At 37.7% G+C, this 24,716-nt stretch overlaps 1 protein-coding gene across 10 annotated transcripts in view; it reads right to left on the reverse strand.

The window, feature by feature from the left end:
* Window positions 1–21,202, reverse strand: part of AOPEP (aminopeptidase O (putative)) — a 370,314-nt gene extending 349,112 nt beyond the window's left edge. For all 10 annotated transcript variants that reach the window (XR_009008562.1, XM_057547855.1, XM_057547852.1 and 7 more), the window contains exon 1: window positions 21,135–21,202. The gene's annotated coding sequence lies outside the window, so the exon portion shown is untranslated. The remainder of the gene's footprint in view (window positions 1–21,134) is intronic.
* Window positions 21,203–24,716: the final 3,514 nt, after the last annotated feature.

Here is a 24,716-nt window from a genome sequence, read left to right on the forward strand (position 1 = left end):
TTTAATGTCATCTGCTACTGGAGACCAACTGATGGATGTAATGCTGCTGCTTTTTACAGCACAACTTCTTTGACAAAATGTTGTTTTCTGGCATGTTGTCGTATTTAGCATAAACATCCATTTTCATGGTTTGGAGAGAGCAACCCATGTCTCCTTTGAGGTGCTAGATCCTAAACACCAAAACAAATCCGACCCATATGGTATAAAAAACTGGTCATCATTCTTTCTTGAGGTAATTAATTAATCTTTTTCTTAGAAAGCCCCATACTTAAGTATGGAAATAAGGTCAAAAAATATTGTTAATCAGACTTCCCTGGTGGCACAGTGGTTAAGAATCCACCTGCCAATGCAGGGGACACAGGTTTGAGCCCTGGTCTGGGAAGATCCCACATGCCACGGAGCAACTAAGCCCGTGCGCCACAACTACTGAGCCTGTGCTCTAGAGCCTGTGAGCCACAACTACTGAGCCCACGGGCTGCAACTACTGAAGCCCACACGCCTAGAGCCTGTGCTCCACAAGAGAAGCCACCACAATGAGAAGCCTGCGCACCACAATGAAGAGTAGCCCCCGCTCACCGTAACTAGAGAAAGCCCGCCCACAGCAACGAAGACCCAACACAGCCAAAGATAAATAAATAAAAATAAATAAATTTATAAAAAATATTGTTAATCACCAGTAGAGGATTTAGCTATTATAGGATATTCCTTGACAGAAGCTGATTTTTTATACTACATCAAATAGACTGGCTTCCATGAAAAATAATTTGTATGACATTCCCCTGCCCTGCGTATAGCCACCTGGGGACCTGGTCCTGCTCTCCAGCAGGCCAGCAGCAGAGCCACACCACCCCCCACCTCTGAGCAGCCAACCACACCAGAAGCCTACCCCACCCTCCAGTAGACCTGCAGCCACCACAGGAGACAGCCCTGCCTACCAGCATGCCCACAGAAGTCTGCCTCACCACAACAGAAGGGCACACACAGCCCACATAGGGACACCTCTAGAGCATATAACTCTGGTGACCAGAGGGGACTGCACTGCTGGATCCCACAGGATGTCTCCTACATTAAGGCCACTTTTCCAAGATCAGGAGACATAACCAAACTACCTAATACACAGACATAAACAAGAGAATTGGCAAAATAAGAAGACAGAGGAATATGTTCCAAGTAAAGAAACAAGACATAACCTCAGAAAAAGAACTAAACAAAGTGGAGATAAACAATCTACTCAAAATGAGTTCAAGGTAATGATCATAAAGATGCTCAATGAACTTGGGAGAAGAATGAACACAATGAGAACTTCAACAGAGTTTGAAGATATAAGGAAGAACCAAACAAAGCTGAAGAATACAACAACTGAAAAAAAATACATTAGAAGGAATCAACAGTATATTAGATGATACAGAGGAATGGATCAGCAATCTAGAAGACGAGTAGTAAAAATAAGCCATGCTGAACAGAAAAAAGAATTTTTAAAAATAAGGACAGTTTAAGAGACCTCCAGGAAAACATCAAGCATACGAACATTCATATTATAGGGGTCCCAGAAGGAGAAGAGAGAGAGAAAGGGGCAGAGAACTTATTTGAAGAAGTAATAGCTGAAAACTCCCCTAACTTGGGGAAGGAAATAGACAAGAGAGTCTTAAACAAGATGAACCCAAAGAGGTCCACAGCAAGACACATTATATATACAATGGCAAAAATTAAACATAAAGAGAGAATCTTAAAAGCAGCAATAAAAAAGCAACAAGTTATGTACAAGGGAACTCCTATAAGATTATCAGCTGACTTTTCAGAATAAACTTTGCAAGCCAGAAGAGAGTGGCAAGGTATATTCAAAGTGACAAAAGGGAAAAAACCTACAACCAAGAATACTCTACCCAGCAAGGTTATCATTCAGATTTGAAGGAGAGAGAGTTTTACAGATAAGCAAAATCTGAAAGAGTTCAGCACCACTAAACCAGCTTTACAAGAAAAGTTAAAGGGTCTTCTCTAAATGGAAAAGAAAAGGTCACAACTAGAAATATGAAAATTATGAAAGGAAAAAATCTCATGAGTAAAGGGAAACATACAGCAAAGGTAGTAGATCAACCACATATAATGCAAGTAGAAAAGGTTAAAAGACAAAAGTAGTAAAATTGCCTGTATCCAAAATAAGTAGTTAGGGAATACATGAAACAAAAAGATATAAAAATATGACATAAAAAACACTTGGGGGGGTGGTGTGAGTAAAAATGTAGGGTGGTTAAAATGCATCTGAACTTAAGAGATCATCAACTTAATCACATATATATAGGTTGTTATATATGAACCTCAAGGTAACCACAAATCAAAAACCTCTGATATATACACACACAAAGAAGAGAAAAGAATCCAAACATGGGACCTCCCTGGTGGTCCAGTGGTTAAGAATCCGTCTTCCAGTGCAGGGGACGTGGGTTCGATCCCTGGTTGGGGAACTAAGATCCCACATGCTGCAGGGCAACTAAGCCCATGCACCACAACTACTGAGCCTGCATGCTCTAGAGCGCACACACCACAACTAGAGAGCCCACATGCTGCAACTACTGAGCCCACGCATTCTGGAGCCTGCATGCCACAACTAGAGAGAAGCTAACGTGTCACAACGAAGAGCCTGCGCACTACAACTAAAGACGCCACATGCCGCAACGAAGATCCAGCGTGCTGCAACTAAGACCCGACACAGCCAATAAATAAATAAATAAAAGTTAAAAAAAAAAAGGATCCAAACATAATCTTAAAAATAGTCATAAAATCACAAGGGAAGAGAGCAAAAGAAGAAAGGAACAACAACAAAACTACAAAAGCAAAGAGAAAACAATTAACAAAATGCCAATAAGCACATACCTATCAATAATTACTTTTGAACACAGAGGTAAAAATCCTCAACAAAATACTGGCAAATTGACTCCAACAATAAAAAAATTAAAAGGATCATATACCATGATCAACTGGGATTTATCCCAGGGATGCAAGGATTTTTCAATATCTGCAAATCAATCAACATGATATATACCACATTAACAAACTGAAGAATAAAAACCATGTGATCATCTCAATAGATGCAGAAAATGCTTTTGATAAAATTCAACATCCATTTATGATAAAAACTCTTCAGAAAGTGGGCATAGAGGGAACAAACCTCAACATAATAAAGGCCATATAGGACAAACCCACAGCTAACATCATACTCAACAGTGAAAAGCTGAAAGCATTTCCTCTAAGATCAGGAACAAGACAAGGATGTCCACTCTTGCAACTTTTATTCAACATAGTATTGGGGGACTTCCCAGGTGGTCCAGTGGTTAAGACTCCATACTTCTAATGCAGGGGACGTGGGTTCAATCCCCAGTCAGGGAACTAAGATCCCACATGCCACGTGGCACAGCTAAATAAATAAATAAACAAACAACCAACATAGTATTGGAAGTTCTAGCCACAGCAGTCAGAAAAGAAAAAGAAATAAAAGTAATCCAAACTGGAAAAGAAAAAGTAAAACTGTTACTGTTTTCAGATGACATGATACTATTCATAGAGAATCCTAAGGATGCCACCAGAAAACTACTACAGCTAGCTCATCAATGAATTTGGTGAAGTTGCAGGATACAAAATTAATATACAGAAATCTGTTGCATTTCTATACAGTAACAAGAAAATATTAGAAAGAGAAATTAAGGAAACAATCCCATTTATGACTGCAGGAAAACGAATAAAATACTTAGGAATAAACCTACCTAATGAGGCAAAAGACCTATACTCTGAAAACTATAAGACATTGATGAAAGAAATTGAAGAGACACAAACAGATAGAAAGATATACCGTGTTCTTGGATTGGAAGAATCAATATTGTTAAAATGACCATACTATCCAAGGCAATCTACAGACTCACTGCAATCCCTATCAAATTACCAATGGAACTTTTCACAGAACTAGAACAGAAAATTTTTAAACTTGTATGGGAACACAAAAGTCCCCGAATAGCCAAAACAATCTTGAGAAAAAAGAACGGAGCTGGAGCAATCAGGCTCCCTGACGTCAGACTATGCTACAAAGCTACAGTAATCAAAACAGAATGGTACTGGCACAAAAAACAGACATATCGATCAACGGAACAAGACAGAAAGCCCAGAAAGAAACCCACACACTTATGGTCAATTAATCTACAATAAAGGAAGCAAGAATATACAAGGGAAAAAAAGACAGTCTCTTCAATAAGTGATGCTGGGAAAACTGGACAGCAACATGAAAAAGAATGAAATCAGAACACTCTTTAACACCATACATAAAAATAAACTCAAAATGGATTAAAGACCTAAATGTAAGACCGGATACTATAAAACTCCTAGAGGAAAACATAGGCAGAACACTCTTTGACACACACTTCAGCAATATTTTGGGGGAACCATCTCCTAGAGTAATGGAAATAAAAACAAAAATAAACAAATGGGACTTAATTAAACTAAAAAACACCAGTCAGATGGTCATCAGTAAAAAGTCCGGAGAGGGTGTAGAGAAAAAGGAACACTCCTACACTGTTCATGGGAATGTAAATTGGTGTAACCACTATGGAAAACAGTATGGAGGTTCCTTAAAAAACTAAAAATAGAATTACCATATGATCCTGCAATCCCACTCCTGGGCATATATCCAGAGAAAACTCTAATTTGAAAAGATACATACACCTCAATATGTATAGATCATAGCAGCACTATTTACAATAGCCAAGACATAGAAGCAACCTAAATGTCCATCAACAGATTAATGGATAAAGAAGATGTGGTATAGATAGATAGATAGATATAGATATAGATAGATATAGTGGAATATTTGTCATAAAAAAGAATCACTTTGCTGTACACTTGAAACTAACACAACATTGTAAATTAACTACACTTCAATAAAATAAATAAAAATAAAATTACTTTAAATGCAAATGGGTTAAATGTTCCAATCAAAAGGTCAAGGCTTTTAATGTCACCTACTTACTTCCTAGTTTGCAATGACAATACTTGTGATATAATAACAAAAACTAGGTCAGCTTGTATCTATTGATAATATATATAATTTTTAAAGCTTTGTAAAAGAGGTATGAGTTAGTACCCATTCTTGATGAATAATGCAGGGTAAGTTCATTAAGATAAGGCAAAAAAACAAGTTCCACTGAAGTCTGGATTAATCAAACATAGAAAAAAGCACATTTACAGGTGTATTCTACTAGTAGTTTATGTCCTGCTTACTAATTCCATTGTAATTACCTGTCAATCAACATTGTACATACATACTATATGTTCCAAATAAATATGAAACAATAAAGAGCAGGTGGGAGAAGGCAGGGGAAAAGAATACTTCTAAGAGGTTGTAAGATTTAATGATAAGTTGACATTACTTCAGCCAATGACTGAGATGCCCAAACACAAAAGAAATGTTCTGAAATTAGGTCACATAGCACAGAACCAGGGTCTTTTGAAAAGCAGAATACTTAGAGGTAAAGGATCACAAAATCAGATCAGGAAATATTGAAAAAGAAACAAAAAACAACTACTCACCTAAAAAAACACTGCAAGAAAACCAAACTGGATGAATTACATGATTTTTAAAACACTGCAGGAGGGAAGTACAAGTTCAGGGAATTGACAATGTTAGAAAAAGAGTTGAGTAACACTTACTGGATAGAGTAAGAAAACAAACATCCAGAAAGTCTTAGTTCTTGTCTTATTTCAGAAACTCTTAGGATGGCCCATGACTGCTTTTCCAACTTGCTCTGGCTACTTTCTCTCTCTCCCAAAATTACCTACTCAGTGCCAACAACCTTCATCTTCACTCCACTCAGCAAACCAATGGTCCATTCTTGACATTTTTATTACTTGGAATAGATCTACATCTAAAATATGTAATTTCCAAAATAAAATAAAATAAAATGAAATATGTAATTTCCATAATCTAATCTCAGAACACGACCTCCTATTCTCCCCACTCTTTCTCTGGCTTACTTGCCAACTCTTTTACTTATTGCATTGAGACTCCAGTCCCTCACCCTTCCTCTTATCTCCAATCCATCTGCTTCTTCTGACTCTAAGGCAGTGGTTTCTATCGGAAGTGATTTTGCCCCTCAGAGGGCAGTTGACAATGTCTGGAGACATTTTTGATTGTTACAACTGGAGGGGGCTGTTACTGGCATCTAGTAGGTAGAGGCCAGGGATGCTAAACACCCTACAATGCACAGGAGAGCCCCTACAACATAAAATTATAAATGTTTCTAAAGTTGAGAATACCTGCTCTATGGTCCTCTTTAGATAATGTGGTCCATTTCTTCAATCACTCTTAGAACATTTTAACCTAAATTCTTTTGCCCTTTCATCCTTCTGACACACCTGTTCTATAAAACATAACTCTCAACCAATTGAATCATCCCAATTTTCTACTTCTAAACTTGGTGTACAGAGCTCAACAAAAGCAAAACAAACAAATAAATATCACATAATCACAAAAATAGCTGACAGTACATATTCACAGATTCCAACCTCAGCAAAACCCTCAGCATAATCAGGCAGGCAACTCTTCTTGTCTCTTGCTAGTCACCCCCTTGACTCCTATCTTTTTCCCTCAGTGACTATTCTAAACACTGCCTGCTCCCTCAATCCCCCACTCTCCCCCAGATCAAACACTCAATGTCAGCAACTTTAGCTGCTTCACAAAAGACATTTTGCTACCACTAGACAAGAACTTCCACACATTCCTTCCCCATCCTATGGGGGATTTTTTTACATCTATCCCCACCTTTCTCCCTAGAAGGAGAAGTGTCCCTCCTGTCCCAGCAAACTCTGATCATGGCCTACGCTCTGGATACCATCTCTTGCTGGTCTCCTCCTGGACCCTGCTTCATCAATTATCCAACCCCCTAAATCATCTACCTCAACTTCTTCCTCTTTCCCAGCCCTTTTTTTTTTAGCAGAAAAAAAGTACAAATGAACGAATGAACAAAAACCTTTCCTTCCACATCTCTCTCATCATAGCTAAATTCCTTAAAAGAACTGCCTTCACTCTGTTCTCATTACTCCATCTCCCTGCTCACATCCCTACTATGCCACCAAAACTCCACAGTGGAGGCAAATGACTTCCTAGTTATCAACTTCGGTGGGTTCTTTCAGCCCTTAATTTTGGAGCATTAACACAAATTACCATGCCCTCCTTAAAATTTTCTCCTCTTCTGGTGCTTGCAATACCATTCTCTCCTCCATACATACCTCTTTGGCCTTTCCTTCTCCCACCTCTTAGATGTCAGTGTGTCCTGTAGTTCTAGCTTCAATCTTTCTCACTTGTTTGTGCAATCCATGCTCTAGTCACTTCAAATCATACATCCGGCCCTGATTTCTTCTAAGTTTTCCTAGTGAATGACGTCACCATCTACCCAGTTACCCACAGTAGAATCCTAGGGATCATCCTAGATTTCTTACTCTCACCTACACATGAACAATTGCAAAGTCCTATCGATTTAATCTAAGTATCTCTTGGATCCATCATATTCATTCTCTCTGTAACCTGTCTAATTCAGATCATTATCTCTCACCCAGACACATTATTCTAAGAAGAATCATAATTAAGGGTATACTAGTAAAAAACTTGGAAGTCCCTTCTTACCAGTAAGAATGCTACACAAATACAATGAGGTATGATTCAAAAGAACACAGAACACTGGTACTCTTTTTTTAAAAAATGGATTCTAATACTGTATAAGTACAGGCAAATCATTTAATCATCTCAAGCTTCAGATTCCCAAATGCTGAATGAAGGGTAAAAGAGATATATCTAAGGACCTTTGAACCCTTAACATTCATTCTATAATTCTATTTCTACCAGACATTACTCAGAGAGTTCCTACCTCCAAATATGCACCATACTTGCTACATATGCAAGATATTATTGGTGCCAAAAGAAACAGGCTGATATGTCCCCTTTGTTGCCAAAATATAGCCAGCATATCCTGATTACCATCAGTTTCAAAAAACTAAACCTTCAATTCCAAGTGTCAAAGAAATAAAATGTAAGCAAAAGAAAAAGCCAAGAAAAAAGTGTAATGAAGCTGACTGTATATAGAAAAATGCTATTTCAAAATAATTTCTTCAGGAATCAAGCAACATAGAATAATGAGTTCGATATAAAATGAGTGCACTATAAACCACGGTGACAGTCAATAACAACATTATGAACAGAAAGCTTTTTCTACCCACGAAACAGTAGGTGGGAATTGTACAATATCTAAAGTCAAACACCAACACAATATATATGCAATATGAGGTCATAAAAAGTTTTAGGATCTACTTTTCAAAGACAAGGAGATAATACGAACTAAGCTGTGAAAATGCAGTCTGAATCCCATAAGATGTTGTCACCCCACTCAAATGAGAAGCACCTGTTATTCTTTTGACAGTTTGGGTTCAGTTGCTCTTCCGTTGCCTACTAAGCTCAGAAGTAATGTTCTGTTTTGAAGATCATATAGAAGAAGAGGGTAGAGAAAGAGTGTGCTAGACAAAACAATTTACATTGTAAAGTTGATAATGACCCAATGGTTGGTCAACTCAAAATTTAGGATAAATCAACTCTAGAGCCACACAGACTGGGTAAACTCCCAATGTCACCACCTACCAGCCTCGTAATCTTAAAAATTCATTTAATTTCTCTGTGCCTCAGTTTCTTCACCTGTAAAACAGAACGATGATAGTACCTACTTCATAGGTAAAGTACTTGGAACAATGCCTAGCATACTGTAAATGCTATAGAAATATTGGGTAAAGTTATCATTATTATTATTTTCCTTCTTATTTTTTGACTAAATATTAGGTGAGAAGAAAAACAACACTATAATGTATGCTCAAGCTCCAGTTTAACACTGTTACCAGGTATTTTGTTCACAGTTCAATAACAACGTTATTTCAATTGATATCTCCAATCCTGATCCTCTAGGCACTCACAGTCAAATCAAATCACTGAGTGTTAAGTTCATACCACATGAAATGAGAAGTATAAAGAGGCATAATTCACACACACACACACACACACACACACACACAAAAGCAGACACATAATTAACTGAACAGAATAGAGAACCTAGGAATAAACCTATGCATGCATGGTCAATTAACTTATGACAAAGGAGCCAACAATATACAATGAGGAAAGGACAATCTCTTCAATAAACGGTGTTGGGAAAGTTGGACAGCCATATACAAAAGAATGAAACTGGACCAGTATCTTACATCACATACAAAATCAACTCAAAACAGATTAAAGACTTGAATGTAAGACCTGAAACCATAAAACTCCTAGAAGAAAATATAGGTGGTAAGCTCCTTGATATCAGTCTTTGCAATGAGTTTTTGCATCTGATACCAAAAGCAAAAGCAACAAAAGCAAAAATAAAGTGGGACTACAACAAACTAAAGTTTCTGCAGAGTGAAGGAACTCATCAACAAAATGAAAAGGCAACCTACTGAATGGGAGAAAATAATTGTAAATCATATATCTGAGAAAGGGCTGATATCCAAAATATATAAAGAATTCATACAACTCAATAACAACAACAAAATCCAATTAAAAAAGGGGCAGAGTATCTGAATACCCATTTATCTAAAAAAGACGTACACATGGCCAACAGGTACATGAAAAGGTGCTCGACATCACTAATTATCAGGGAAATGCAAATCAAAACCACAATGAGATATCACCTCCCACCTGTTAGAATGCTTATTTTCAAAAAGACTAAAAATAACAAGTGTTGGCAAGGATGTAGTGAAAAGGGAACCCTTGTATACTGTTGGTGGGAATGTAAATTGGTGCAGCCACTATGGAAAACAGTAGAGAGGATCCTCAAAAAATTAGAAATAAAACTACCATATGATCCAGCTATCCCATTTCTGGGTATTTATCCAAATAAAACAAAAACACTAACTCAAAAAGATATATGCACCCCGTGTTCATTGCAGCATTATTTACAGTAGCCAAGATAAGGAAACAACCTAAGTGTTCATCCATGAACAAATAGATAAAGTGTGGTATATACACACAACAGAATATTATTCAAACATAAAAAAGAATGAAGTCCTGCCATTTGTGACAACATGGATGAACCACAAGGGCATTGTGTTAAGTGAAATAAGGCAGAGAGAAAAAATAAATACCATATGTTCTCTTACATGTGGAATCAATCAATCAATCAATCAATAACCAGCCTCACAGATAGAGAACAGATTGGTGGTTGCCAGTGGCAAGAGGTGGGAGGTGGGAGAAATTAGTGAACTGTTTTTGGTTTTTTTAGTATGTACGGTCAATTAACTTATGACAAAAGAGCCAAGAATATACAATGAGGAGAGGACAATCTCTTCAATAAATGGAGTTGGGAAAATTGGACAGCCACATACAAAAGAATGAAACTGGACCACTATCTTACATCATAAACAAAATCAACTCAAAACAGATTAAAGACTTGAATGCAAATCAAATTTATTTTTTTAAATTTTATTTTAAAATCAATTTATTTTTTTAATAAATTAAAAAAACAGAAAATTTAAAAAAATTTTAAATAAGCAAATTAAATATGCATCAGAAGTACAGCATATGGTAGATAATACAATGGAATATTATTCAGCCATAAAAGGAATGAAATTCTGATACATGCTACAACTTGGATGAAACTTGCAAACATGCCAATTGAACTAAACCAGACACAAAGGATAAATGGTGTCTGATTCCACCCACAGGAGGAACCTAGAATAGGCAAATTCATAGAGACAAAAAGTAGAATAGAGGTTAACAGGGGCTGGGGCAGGATGGTACAGGGAGTGAGGGGAATGAGGAGTTGTTGTTTAATGGGTACAGAGTTTCTGTCTGGGAAGATAAAAAAATTCTGAAAATGGATAGTGGTGATAATTAAATAACACTGTGAATGTGCTTAATGCCAATGAGCTGTACACATAAAAATACTCAATTTTATATTATGTAAATACATTTTACCATCTTAGAAAAACTTTTTAAAAATATAGCCTATATTTTCAACAAGAAGTTTTAACATGATTATCAGCCTTAATACTATTAAAATAAAGGACAGATCATTTATTCTCAAGTTCCTAACTAGGGACATCAAAGGAGTCAATATCAACTCTTAGCTGGTCTTGGTTTAAAGTACACACCTGAAAATGGGTATATACCTTGCAAATTTCATACGGAACATTATTTCACCCTGTTGATAGAGTCAATTTGTTTTTTACTTCCATGAGGGAGATAGAAAGAAAGAGAACTATACTGAGGAGATACGTTATATGAGGCCAATGCATAATGGTGGTTTTATAAGGAAGTACTTATCCACAAAGAAGCAAGATAACATGAGTGCAATAGTATACCTGCCCAGGGCACCAGAAAGGGATGTGTAAATCAACTGACATTCAATTCAAACGTAGAGAGGGTTCCCATGTATTGGTAAACCATAATTTAACACACTGAAATATCCCCCAAAATTCAAACAGAAGTTGAAAGTCCATTATTTTAATACATATAATAAAGGGAAATATTTGAAAGCTCTACTCCAAACACTCTAAGAAAAAGGCGTATTGCATTACAAAGACACAATAAAAGTGAATTTAATAAATTAACATACGGGTAGAAGAACTGAGCCTCTGGCCAACAGCCAGCCAGAAACTGAAACCTGCCAACAACATGAGTGAGCTTGGAAGCAGATTTTCCAGCCCCAACTGGACTTGAGATTTCTGCAATCCCAGACTTCAGTTTGTCTACACTTCTTAAGAGACCCTGAACTACCCAGGGCCTTGGTGCTCCAGCCGGGTGTCAGGCCTGTGCCTCTGAGGTGGGAGAGCCGAGTTCAGGACATTGGTCCACTAGAGACCTCCTGACTCCATGTAATATCAAACAGCGAAAGCTCTCGCAGAGATATCCATCTCAACACTAAGACCCAGCTCCAATCAATGACCAGCAAGCTACAGTGCTGGACACCCTATGCGAAACAACTAGCAAGACAGGAACACAGATATGGGAACATATGTATATGTATAACTGATTCACTTTGTTATAAAGCAGAAAATAACACACCATTGTAAAGCAATTATACTTCAATAAAGATGTTAAAAAAAAAAAAAAAAAGACAGGAACACAACACCACCCATTAGCAGAGAGGCTGCCTAAAATCATAATAAGGTCACACACACCCCAAAACACACCACCGGACACAGTCCTGCCCACGAGAAAGGCAAGATGCAGCCTCATCCTCCAGAACACAGGCACTGCTCCCCTCCACCAGAAAGCCTCCACAACACAATGAATCAACCTTACCACTGGGGGCAGACACCAAAAACAACGGGAACTACAAACCTGCAGCCTGCGAAAAGGAGACCCCAAACACAGTAAGTTAGGCCAAATGAGAAGACAGAGAAACACACAGCAGATGAAGAAGCCAGGTAAAATCCCTGCATACCAAACAAATGAAGAGGAAATAGACAGTATACCTGAAAAAGAATTCACAGTAATGATAGGAAAGATGATGCAAAATCCTGGAAATAGAATGGAGAAAGTACAGGAAACGTTTAACAAGGACCTAGAAGAACTAAAGAGCCAACAAACAATGATGAACAACACAATAAATGAAATTAAAAATTCTCTAAAAGGAATCAATAGCAGAGTAACTGAGGCAGAAGAATAGATAAGTGACCTGGAAGATAAAATAGCGGAAATAACTACTGCAGAGCAGAATAAAGAAAAAAGAATGAAAACAATTGAGGACAGTCTCAGAGACCTCTGGGACAACATTAAATGCACCAACATTCAAATTATAGGGGTCCCAGAAGAAGAAGAGAAAAACAAAGGGACTGAGGAAATATTTGAAGAGATTATAGTTGAAAACTTCCCTAATATGGGAAAGGAAATAGTTAATCAAGTCGAGGAAGTGCAGAGAGTCCCATACAGGACAAATCCAAGGAGAATCATGCCAAGACACATACTAATCAAACTATCAAAAAATAAATACAGGGCTTCCCTGGTGGCGCAGTGGTTGAGAGTCCGCCTGCCGATGCAGGGGACACGGGTTCGAGCCCTGGTCTGGGAAGATCCCACATGCTGCGGAGCGGCTGGGCCCGTGAGCCACAATTGCTGAGCCTGCGTGTCTGGAGCCTGTGCTCCACGAAAAGAGAGGCCATGATAGTGAGAGGCCCGCGCACCGCGATGAAGAGTGGCCTCCACTTGCCACAGCTGGAGAAAGCCCTCGCACAGAAGCGAAGACCCAACACAGCCATAAATAAATAAATAAATAAATAAATAAATTTTAAATAAATAAATACAAAGAAAAAGTTTTAAAAGCAGCAAGGGAAAAGCAACTATTAACATATGAGGGAATCCCCAAAAGGTTAACAGCTGATCTTTCAGCAGAAACTCTGCAAGCCAGAGGGAGTGGCAGGACATATTTAAAGTGATGAAAGGGAAAAACCTACAACCAAGATTACTCTACCCAGCAAGGATCTCATTCAGATTCGAGGAGAAATTAAAACATTTACAGACAAGCAAGAGCTAAGAGAATTCAGCACCACCAAACCAGCTTTACAACAATTGCTAAAGGAACTTCTCTAGGCAGGAAACACAAGAGAAGGAAAAGACCTACAATAACAAACCCAAAACAATTAAGAAAATGGTAATAGGAACATACATATCAATAAGTACCTTAACTGTAAATGGTTTAAATGCTCCAACCAAAAGACACAGACTGGCTGAATGGATAAAATAACAAGACCCGTATATATGCTGTCTACAAGAGACCCACTTCAGACCTAGGGACACATACGGACGGAAAGTGAGAGAATGGAAAAAGATATTACATGCAAATGGAAGTCAAAAGAAAGGTGGAGCAGCAATTTTCATATCAGACAAAACAGACTTTATATAAAGACTATTACAAGAGACAAAGAAGGACACTACATAATGATCAAGGGATCAATCCAAGAAGAAGACATAACAATTATAAATATTTATGCACCCAACATAGGAGCACCTCAATACGTAAGGCAAAAGCTAACAGCCATAAAAGGGGAAATCTACAGTAACACAATCATAGTGGGGGACTTTAACGCCCCACTTTCACCAATGGGCAGATCATCCAAAATGAAAATAAATAAGGAGACACAAGCTTTAAATGATACATTAAAAAAGACGGACTTAATTGATATTTACAGAACATTCCATTCAACAACAACAGAATACACTTTCTTCTCAAGTGCTCATGGAACATTCTCCAGGATAGATCATCTTGGGCCACAAATCAAGCCTTGGTAAACTTAAGAAAGTTGAAATCGTATGAAGTAACTTTTCCGACCACAACGCTATGAGACTAGATATCAATTACAGGAAAAAATCTGTAAAAAATACAAATACACGGAGGCTAAACAATACACTACTTAATAACCAAGAGATCACTGAAGAAATCAAAGAGGAAATCAAAAAATACCGAGAAACAAATGACAATGAAAACACGATGACCCAAAACCTAAGGGATGCAGCAAAAGCAGTTCTAACAGGGAAGTTTATAGCAATACAACCCTACCTCAAGAAACAAGAAACACCTCAAAAAAACAATGTAACCTTACAGCTAAAGCAATTAGAGAAAGAAGAACAAAAAAACCCCAAAGTTAGCAGAAGGAAAGAAATCATAGAGATCAGATCAGAAATAAATGAAAAAGAAATGAAGGAAACAATAGCAAAAATCAATAAAACTAAAAGCTGCTTCTTTGAGAGGATAAACAAAATTGATAAACCATTAGCCAGACTCATCAAGAAAAACAGGGAGAAGACCCAAATCAACAGAATTAGAAATGAAAAAGGAGAAATAACAACTGACACTGCAGAAATACAAAGGATCATGAGAGATTACTACAAGCAACTATATGCCAATAAAATGGACAACCTGGAAGAAATGGACAAATTCTTAGAAAAGCACAACCTTCTGAGACTGAACCAGGAAGAAATAGAAAATATGAACAGACCAATCACAAGCACTGAAATTGAAACTGTGATTAAAAATCTTCCAACAAACAAAAGCCCAGGACCAGATGGCTTCACAGGCACATTCTATCAAACATTTACAGAAGAGCTAACACCTATCCTTCTCAAACTCTTCCAAAATATAGCACAGGGAGGAACACTCCCAAACTCATTCTACGAGGCCACCATCACCCTATACCAAAACCAGGCAAAGACGTCACAAAGAAAGAAAACTAAAACTACAGGCCAATATCACTAATGAACATAGATGCAAAATCCTCAACAAAATACTAGCAAACAGAATCCAACAGCACAGTAAAAGGATCATACACCATGATCAAGTGGGGTTTATCCCAGGAACACAAGGATTCTTCAATATATGCAAATCAATCAAGGTGACACACCATATTAACAAACTGAAGAAGAAAAACCATATGATCATCTCAATAGATGCAGAAGAAGCTTTCGACAAAATTAAACTCTCATTTAGGATAAAAACACTCCATAAAGTAGGCATAGAGGGAAGTTACCTCAACATAATAAAGGCCATATATGACAAACACAGAGCCAACATCGCTCTCAATGGTGAAAAACTGAAACCATTTCCACTAAGATCAGGAACAAGACAAGGTTGCCCACTCTCACTACTGTTATTCAACATAGTTTTGGAAGTTTTAGCCACAGCAATCAGAGAAGAAAAAGAAATAAAAGGAATCCAAATTGGAAAAAAAGAAGTAAAGCTGTCACTGTTTGCAGATGACATGATACTATACGCAGAGAATCCTAAAGACACTATCAGAAAACTACTAGAGCTAACCAATGAATTTGGTAAAGTAGCAGGATACAAAATTAATGCACAGAAATCTCTTGCATTCCTATACACTAATGATGGAAAATCTGAAAGAGAAATTAAGGAAACACTCACATTTACCACTGCAACAAAAAGAATAAAATACCTAGGAATAAACCTACCTAAGGAGACAAAAGACCTGTATGCAGAAAACAATAAGACACTGATGAAAGAAATTAAAGATGATACCAACAGATGGAGAGGCATACCATGTTCTTGGATTGGAAGAATCAACATTGTGAAAATAACTATACTACCCAAAGCAATCTACAGATTCAATGCAATCCCAATCAAACTACCAATGGCATTTTTCACAGAACTAGAACAAAAAATTTCACAATTTGTATGGAAACACAAAAGACCCCGAATAGCCAAAGCAATATTGAGAAAGAAAAATGAGACTGGAGGAATCAGGCTCCCGGACTTCAGACTATACTACAAAGCTACGGTAATCATGACAGTATGGTACTGGCACAAAAACAGAAATATAGATCAATGGAACAGGATGGAAAGCCCAAAGATACACCCATGCACATATGGTCACCTTATTTTTGATAAAGGAGGCAAGAATATACAGTGGAGAAAAGACAGCCTCTTCAATAAGTGGTGCTGGGAAAACTGGACAGCTATGTGTAAAATAATGAAATTAGAACACTCCCTAACACCATACACAAAAATAAACTCAAAATAGATTAAACACCTAAATGTAAGGCCAGACACTATCAAACTCTTAGAGGAAAACATAGGCAGAACACTCTATGACATAAATCACAGCAAGATCCTTTTTGACGCACCTCCTAGAGAAATAGAAATAGAAACAAAAATAAACAAATGGGACCTAATGAAACGTCAAAGCTTTTGCACAGCAACAGAAACCATAAACAAGACAAAATGACAACACTCAGAATGGGAGAAAATATTTGCAAATGAAGCAACTGACAAAGGATTAATCTCCAAAATTTACAAGCAGCTCATGCAGCTCAATATCAAAAAAACAAACAACCCAATCCAAAAATGGGCAGAAGACCTAAATAGACATTTCTCCAAAGAAGATATACAGATAGCCAACAAACACATGAAAGAATGCTCAGCATCACTAATCATTAGAGAAATGCAAATCAAAAGTACAATGAGGTATCACCTCACACCAGTCAGAATGGCCATCATCAAAAAATCTACAAACATAAATTCTGGACAGGGTGTGGAGAAAAGGGAACCCTCTTGCAATGTTGGTGGCAATGTAAATTGATACAGCCATTATGGAGAACAGTATGGAGGTTCCTTAAAAAGTAAAAATAGAACTACCATATGACCCAGCAATCCCACTACTGGGCACATGCCCTGAGAAAGCCATAATTCAAAAAGAGTCATGTACCACAATGTTCACTGCAGCACTATTTACAATAGCCAGGACAAGGAAGCAACCTATGTGTCCATCGACAGATGAATGGATAAAGAAGATGTGGCACATATATACAATGGAATATTACTCAGCCATAAAAGGAAACGAAATTGAGTTATTTGTAGTGAGGTGGATAGACCTAGAGTCTATCATACAGAGTGAAGTAAGTCAGAAAGAGAAAAGTAAATACTGTATGCTAACACATATATATGGAATCTAAAAAAAAATGGTTCTGAAGAACCTAGGGGCAGGACAGGAATAAAGATGCAGATGCAGAGAATGGACTTGAGCACACAGGGAGGGGGAAGGGTAAGCTGGGTCAAAGTGAGAGAGTGGCATGGACCTATATATACTATCAAATGTAAGACAGATAGCTAGTGGGAAGCAGCTGCATAGCACAGGGAGATCAGCTCAGTGCTTTGTGACCACCTAGAGGGGTGGGATAGGGAGGGTGGGAGGGAGATGCAAGATGGAGAATATATGGGGATATATGTATGTGTATAGCTGATTCACTTTGTTATAAAGCAGAAACTAACACACCATTGTAAAGCAATTATATTCCAATAAAGATGTTAAAAAGTAAGAAAACAAAAAATAAAGCAGAGATCAGCAAACTAGAAATTAATTAATTAATTAATTAACATACAGGTTAGGATACAGGATTCTAGTTAGTATAATTTAATTGTCTTGTAATTACCACATATCAAATACTATTCAAAGAATAACAATTTTCATAGAGAAATGCAAATCAAAACTACAGTGAGGTATCACCTCACACCAGTCAGAATGGCCATCATTAAAATGTCTACAAATAATAAATGCTGGAGAGGGTGTGGAGAAAAAGGAACCCTCCTACCCTGTTGGTGGGAATATAAATTGGTGCAGCCACTATAGAGAACAGTATGGAGGTTCCCTAAAAAACTAAAAATAGAATTACCATATGATCCTGCAATCCCACTCCTGGGCATATATTCAGAAAAGACAAAAACTCTAATTGAAAAAGATACATGCACCCCAATGTTCACAGCAGCACTATTTACAATAGCCAAGGTATGGAAGCAAACTAAAGGTCCATCAACAGATGAATGGATAAAGAAGATGTGGTATATATGTACAGTGGAATATTACTCAGTCATAAAAAAGAATGAAATAATGCCATGTGCAGCAATATGGATGGACCTAGAGATTACCATACTAAGTGAAGTAGGTCAGACAGAGAAAGACAAATACCACATGATATCACCTATATGTGGAATCTAAAAAAATGATACAAATAAACATATTTACAAAACAGAAATAGATTCATAGACACAGAAAACAAACTTATGGTTACCAAAGGCGAAAGAGGCAGGAGGGATAAATTAGGAGTTTGGGATTAACAGATACATACTACTACATATAAAATAGATTAACAACAGGGACCTACTGTATAGCACAGGGAACTATATTCAATGTTTTGTAATAATCTATAATGGAAAAGAATATATGTATGTATGTATAACTGAATCACTTTGCTGTACGCTTGAAAATAACAGAACATTGTAAATCAACTGTACGTCAATTAAAAGAATAAAAATAAATTAGAAAAAAATTTTTCAAAGAACTAGAATGCAATATTCAAAGAATGAAAAACCAAAACCATACTAATAATAATATTAGAAACACTTACATGGCTCTTAGAATATGCCCGGTTTGTTATAACCTCTTTACATATACTACTAACTCACATTACCCTCACAACAACCTCAGACAACAAGTATTCTTATTATTCCCATTTTACAAATGAGGAAACTGAGGTGTAGAGGGGTCAACCATGTTGTCTGGGCTCACTGTCCTACTAGTAAGTGGCAGAGCAAGGACTGGAATCCTGCAAGTGTGCTTTCCTGGTCCTTAATTTTAATTGCTATGGTTTACAATCTCTTGGTGATATTAAGGAGTAGACTACATAAAGTCTAGGAAAACTCAAACTGCAAAGCAGTTTGGGGGCCAAATATAACAAAAGTTCTGAGGAAATCACCAAATCACAACACAACAATAAATGAGATTCATAATGATTGCTCTGAGACCTAAGGAAAAGTTAAAACATGTTCAGTATACTTACTGTTTTAGAAGGCAAAGAATTATTTAGTGCATTTAAATTTTTTCCATCCAAAACTGTCAATATGATTTTCATTTCTAAAGGGGTAAAACTTTCACCTGTCCAAAATTTCTCATTCCCTGAGAGCTCCAAACAGAAAGGTACTGAGCAATCTTATTTGCCAATTATCTCATTCTTAATGAAAAATATGGTATGTGTGTGGTGTGTGTGTGTGTAGGGGGATCATAAATAAATTAAGGTTTCCAGGTGCTTTGATTCTAGGTATATAAGAACTTAATACTAAAGATATTAGAAAGTGTCAAATCATTTGGATAGATGAGTGAATAAACTCATAGGATTGTGTCATTATTGTAAAAAGCCTAGAATCTGATCAATCATAGTGAGTTATAAAAAAAGTACAGGCTTTCAACTCATACATAGAACTGAACTTCAAGCTTGTCTCCACCAGTATAGTTACTATGAATTTTTGGCAAGTTAATTTCACATACCTGAGCCAAAGTTTCCTTCTCTGTAAGTTGAGGATACTAATTCCTAACTCACAAGGTTCTTGTGTGAGCTAAGGAAAAAACACATGCAAAGTGCTGAACACAGTCCCTTGTGTGAGCTAAGGAAAAAACACATGCAAAGTGCTGAACACAGTGCTGTACACAGGGATATAGCAGATGGTCAACAAAGAGCGACTACTATTATTCCCTAACCTTTTTCTACTTTGTCCCCCAAATGTAAGAGCCTAATCTTACCAATTAGCAAGTCATTCATAGGCTTCTCAGAATTACAGTATGTACAGTACCATATGCCCTATTCAAAATTGGAGCATATTAAAGTACAAGAAAATACAAAACCAAATCATCAAATGAGACAAAAAACGTCGGAATCCTGTTTCTCCACCCATATCTTTTCTGGTTGGTTTTGTAATAACCCGCATTCCTTTATCAACAATACGAATCCTATCATTTTTTGGCGGTCTATACATTCCTAGCTGGGTACTGTTGCTTATTTATTTTGACGGCTACCTTTGCGAGGATAATTCTCATTATTGCTTGAAAACAAAAAAGAAATACAGGACAGGAGCATTTTAATGAAATGCTGTAACTGTTTCATCTATCTCGACGGTTGACTGGATGCCATGTGGATCATTTATTATAGCAATAAATTTTCACATTACTGCGCCACCCCCTTACCCAACAAACACATGCCTTAATGAGCAAAACTCCAGACTGACAGTGAACGAATGCTCTTTAGGGACACAATAACTCAAAACTTGGTGCTCTCAGTAAGGATCCTCGGGGAGGAGGGAAGGTGGCCGGGTGTTACTGCAAGTGGAAATGAACAGAATTGGAAACTGTTCTGTCTCCTTAAACAAGATTGGAGATGAGCCCTGTGGGGCTAGGAGCAGAGAGAAGCGGGTTAGGTGGGCCTTGGAGGCAACAGAGGAAGGAGGCGGCAACTGAAGTCTGGGAAATGCCTGTGCCACCGGGGAAAGGAGCGTCAGAGCCCATCACCACCCGAGGGTGGGGGCGGAGAGAAGTGGCAGGCTTAGCCCAGTCCCCAGAACTGGTTCAGCTTCAGGAGTCTGGGAGGACTGAAAGGGAATGGGGACCCAGCTGATCAAGAAAGATGAGGGTAGGGGTGGGCTCCTGGCTGCCTTCAAAACGGGACGCTGCTGACCCCGCCGCCATCCAGGTGCCGCTGGAGAGGAAGGCAGAGACCCAACAGGGAGCGCTCAGGTTACCTGTCTCAGCCGCCTGCCAGCTCTTCTCCACTTCCGCAGACTAGGTGTTACCACGGGCTACCCGGGCACGCGCCGAGTGACGTCATCCTCACGCGCCCGAGCCGCCGTCCGCCTGGCCCCGCCCCCTTGAGTACAGTGTTGTGGGGGCAGTGGAGGTCTGCGCAGGCGCGGAGCTGCCTCTGGCTTGGGAAGGCGTGAAAAAGGCTTGTTTTGGATTTTGTAGGGTCGCTCTCTTACCCACCTACTCCTAGTTGCAAAATCTTATAGGCACTTAAGAAAAAAAATGTATTGAAATACAGACATGGACTTTTTATTCTTTATTTTGCTCTTCCTCTTCTGTATATAACTCTTGTTTGTATACTCGTTCGTTCCAGCACAGTTTATTTAAGTCCTATTGTGTTCCAGGCAAGCACTGTTACAGAATCTGGGATACAGCGATGACAAAACAGACACTATGCTTCCTCATGGAGAAAGCAAACGTTGAATAACTCAACAAAGATATTTTAGGCGTACCTCATTTTATTGCACTTCACTTTATGTCACTGGGCAACCCTGCCATTGTCAGATAATGGTTAGCATTTTTTGGCAATAAAGTATTTTTAATTAAGGTATGTATTTTTTTACATAATGCTATTGCACACTTAATAGACTACAGTATAGTGTAAACATAACTTTTATTTTCACTTAAAAACCAAAAAATTCATGTAAGTTACTCAAAAACTAAAGGAGATGTCAGAGAAGTGCCCTATGAAGAGGCTCATTAAACTGAGAAGGGAAGAAGCCAGCTCTATGAAGATCTGGAGCAAGAACAACCAAGAGAATGATGGAAAACTATGGGGAGGGGACAGAATGTAGTGGTGCCCTTGAGAAAGTGAGAAAATAGGCTAGGGGAAGAATAGAAGATGAGATTAAAAAGGCAAAGAGAGTTCTGATCTCGCAAAGCCTTCCTTTGCAGCAGGCATGGATTTTATTTTAACTATAATGGGAAACCAGTGAAGAGTTTTAAACATGCAAGTGACAGGGTCTGGTTTTATAAGATCACCCTGCCTGCTGTATATAAGAATAAACGATTTGGAGTCGAGAAAGGGTTCAAAGAGAACAGTTGCTTTTGCAATGATCAGGTAAGAAATGATGGAGAGAAGTGAACAAATTTAAGGAATAATTTGGAGGTAGATATGACAGACTTGGAGATAGATTAGATAAGGCCATAAGGAAAAGAAAGGTGTCAAAATGACTCCTAAATTTTGGGCTTGTGCAAATAGCTGGATAACACAGCTAAGACAATTTCTAATACTTCACAAGATTTTCTCCTCCTCTTTTCAACCCTGATCCCTTTGCTTCTTTGTTACCAAGCCCTCTCAGTTCTCCTCTTACCTTTCTGATCATCTCCCCTCAGTTTCCAACAAGGGGCTCCTTTTTCCTTTCCTTTTCCTTAACTCTTTACCCCTTGATCTTCTTATGCTACATCAGGGGCTGCAAACCCAAAAGCCTACAGTGCCCAGGCAGTGAACACAAAGGAGTGAACCTCGTGGAGAGAGACTATGAAGAACTGGAGTTCATGGTCCCTACTCAGCTCTAATTGATTTTTGCCAACCAGCAATCTTTCCCAGTGATAATCAGATCCGCCCATTTTTAAAGACAAATCAATATACAGGTACATGAAATCTCTCAAATTTCAAATGTTGGTCACTAATTCAAATTTTGTTGAACTTTTTTTTGGACCAAACAAAATGCATCTGCAGGCCAGATGAGGCCTGCAAGCTACAGCTTTGCCTCCTTGACGGATATCTTCCCAGGATGGTGATTTTTGTCTACTTTCATGTGACTATCACCTGTAAGCTGATAACTCCCAAGCCTATCTCACCACCCAAGCCTTTCAAAATTTCTTATTGAAGTACTCAGATTCCACTGAGATATCCAGCTGGCATCTCAAACTTGACATTTAAAACTGAACTCATTATCTACCCTGGCCCCCAAACCTAACCTACTCAAGTATTCTGTCTCAGTTAACAGCATCAATGTCCACCCACTCACCCAAGCCTGAAATCCAGGATCATTCCAGATTTGTTCCTCTCCTTGTCCTGATCTTGATCTCTTCAATATTTATCACATCTGCCCATCACCTCCATTCTAACTAATCACTACCTTTGCTCAAGCCTTTCTTATCTCTCTCTGGCAAGTCACTTGACCTCTCTACACCTGTTTTTTCACTTGTTAAATGAAAGGATTGAACTAGGTGATTCCTAGGCTCTGTTCCATTCTCAAATTCTGTTTCATAAAGCCACCAAATTTGTCAGAGTAGTTACTTATCACTTTTTTATTGGTTTTTTGGCCTGGCTATTTTTTTTTCTTTTTTTTTTGAAGCTCCACACTGCTTGCCAGATCTTAGTTCCCCGACCAGGGATTGAACCCCGGCCCTTGGCAGTGAAAGCGTGGAGTCCTACCCACTGGACCGCCAAGGAATTCCCTGGCCTGGCTATTTGAATACCAAGAATACTGCAGCTAGATTGACAGGAAAAACTGGACTTGATAAAAATAATCAATACAAAATGAAATTAACATTGACTAAAACTGGACACAATTTTATTATAGAATAAACACAGGCTGAAAAAGAACTACTGATTGGTAACATTGAAAACTGAAAAAGCCGAGAAAAACAGACAAGGTAAAATTTGTCGTTTAGTAAAAGTTGATGTAAAAATCAAATATTCTTGTCAAAATTTAGATCTACAAAGTTTGTGCAGAAAAAAAAAAAATTGGCCTTGGTTAATTACCAACAAAAGAAAGTTCATGATGTCAGAAGCTCCAATGGCTAGTATATTTCATGAAGAGAAAAAATAATACTGAATTATAACTTCAAATGTAAAAGAACTGGAACTGATTCCAGCTAAAATGATTTTAGTAAAAATGGAAAAACAGGACAGTTTAACTATAATATAAAATTGATCATGGCACTAAATTGGCATAATGAAATTTGCTCCAGAAAGTACTATGTTTTATATTAAAGATTTCAAATAGAATTTTAAAACTTGGATTGCGGTCACGAGCATGGTCATTTCTGATATTAACAAGTTATAAAAAGTTGGTTTAGATGCAGAAGTTTTCTCATTTTGATGATTTGGGGTAAAAAGAACTCAGAAAACTAGAAAAGTATGCACTTAAAACTCTGTATGTGGCAGTTAAAACAAACAACTAGAGCCAAGACAGCAAACCACTTGATATGAGCTATTTTGTTTTTCTGAGTCATTCATATAGTACCAATCACCACCATGCTTCAACTGACACTTTGTTATGTTTGTACTCATAAAAATAAAGATCCCCTTCCATTGTCTTTTTTTCTTTCTATCTGTTTCTCATGGTTATGTAGGAAAAGTCAGCTTTTGCAAAATAAATTGTTATGAAAAAATGTAATCTTTTTTTTAAAGAAATCAATTTCTAAGACTCTGGTTTATGTAAAATATGGTGTGTGTTCTTGAAGATTATTTGCACAACACTTGAAATTATAATTATGTAAGTGCCATCTTTCCTACAGAGGAGGTGTTTTGGTTTTAATTTGAAAGATTTTAAAAACCCTGATATTTT

Source organism: Balaenoptera acutorostrata, chromosome 6 (genome assembly GCF_949987535.1).
Source record: "Balaenoptera acutorostrata chromosome 6, mBalAcu1.1, whole genome shotgun sequence".
NCBI classification, from domain to species: Eukaryota; Metazoa; Chordata; class Mammalia; order Artiodactyla; family Balaenopteridae; genus Balaenoptera; species Balaenoptera acutorostrata.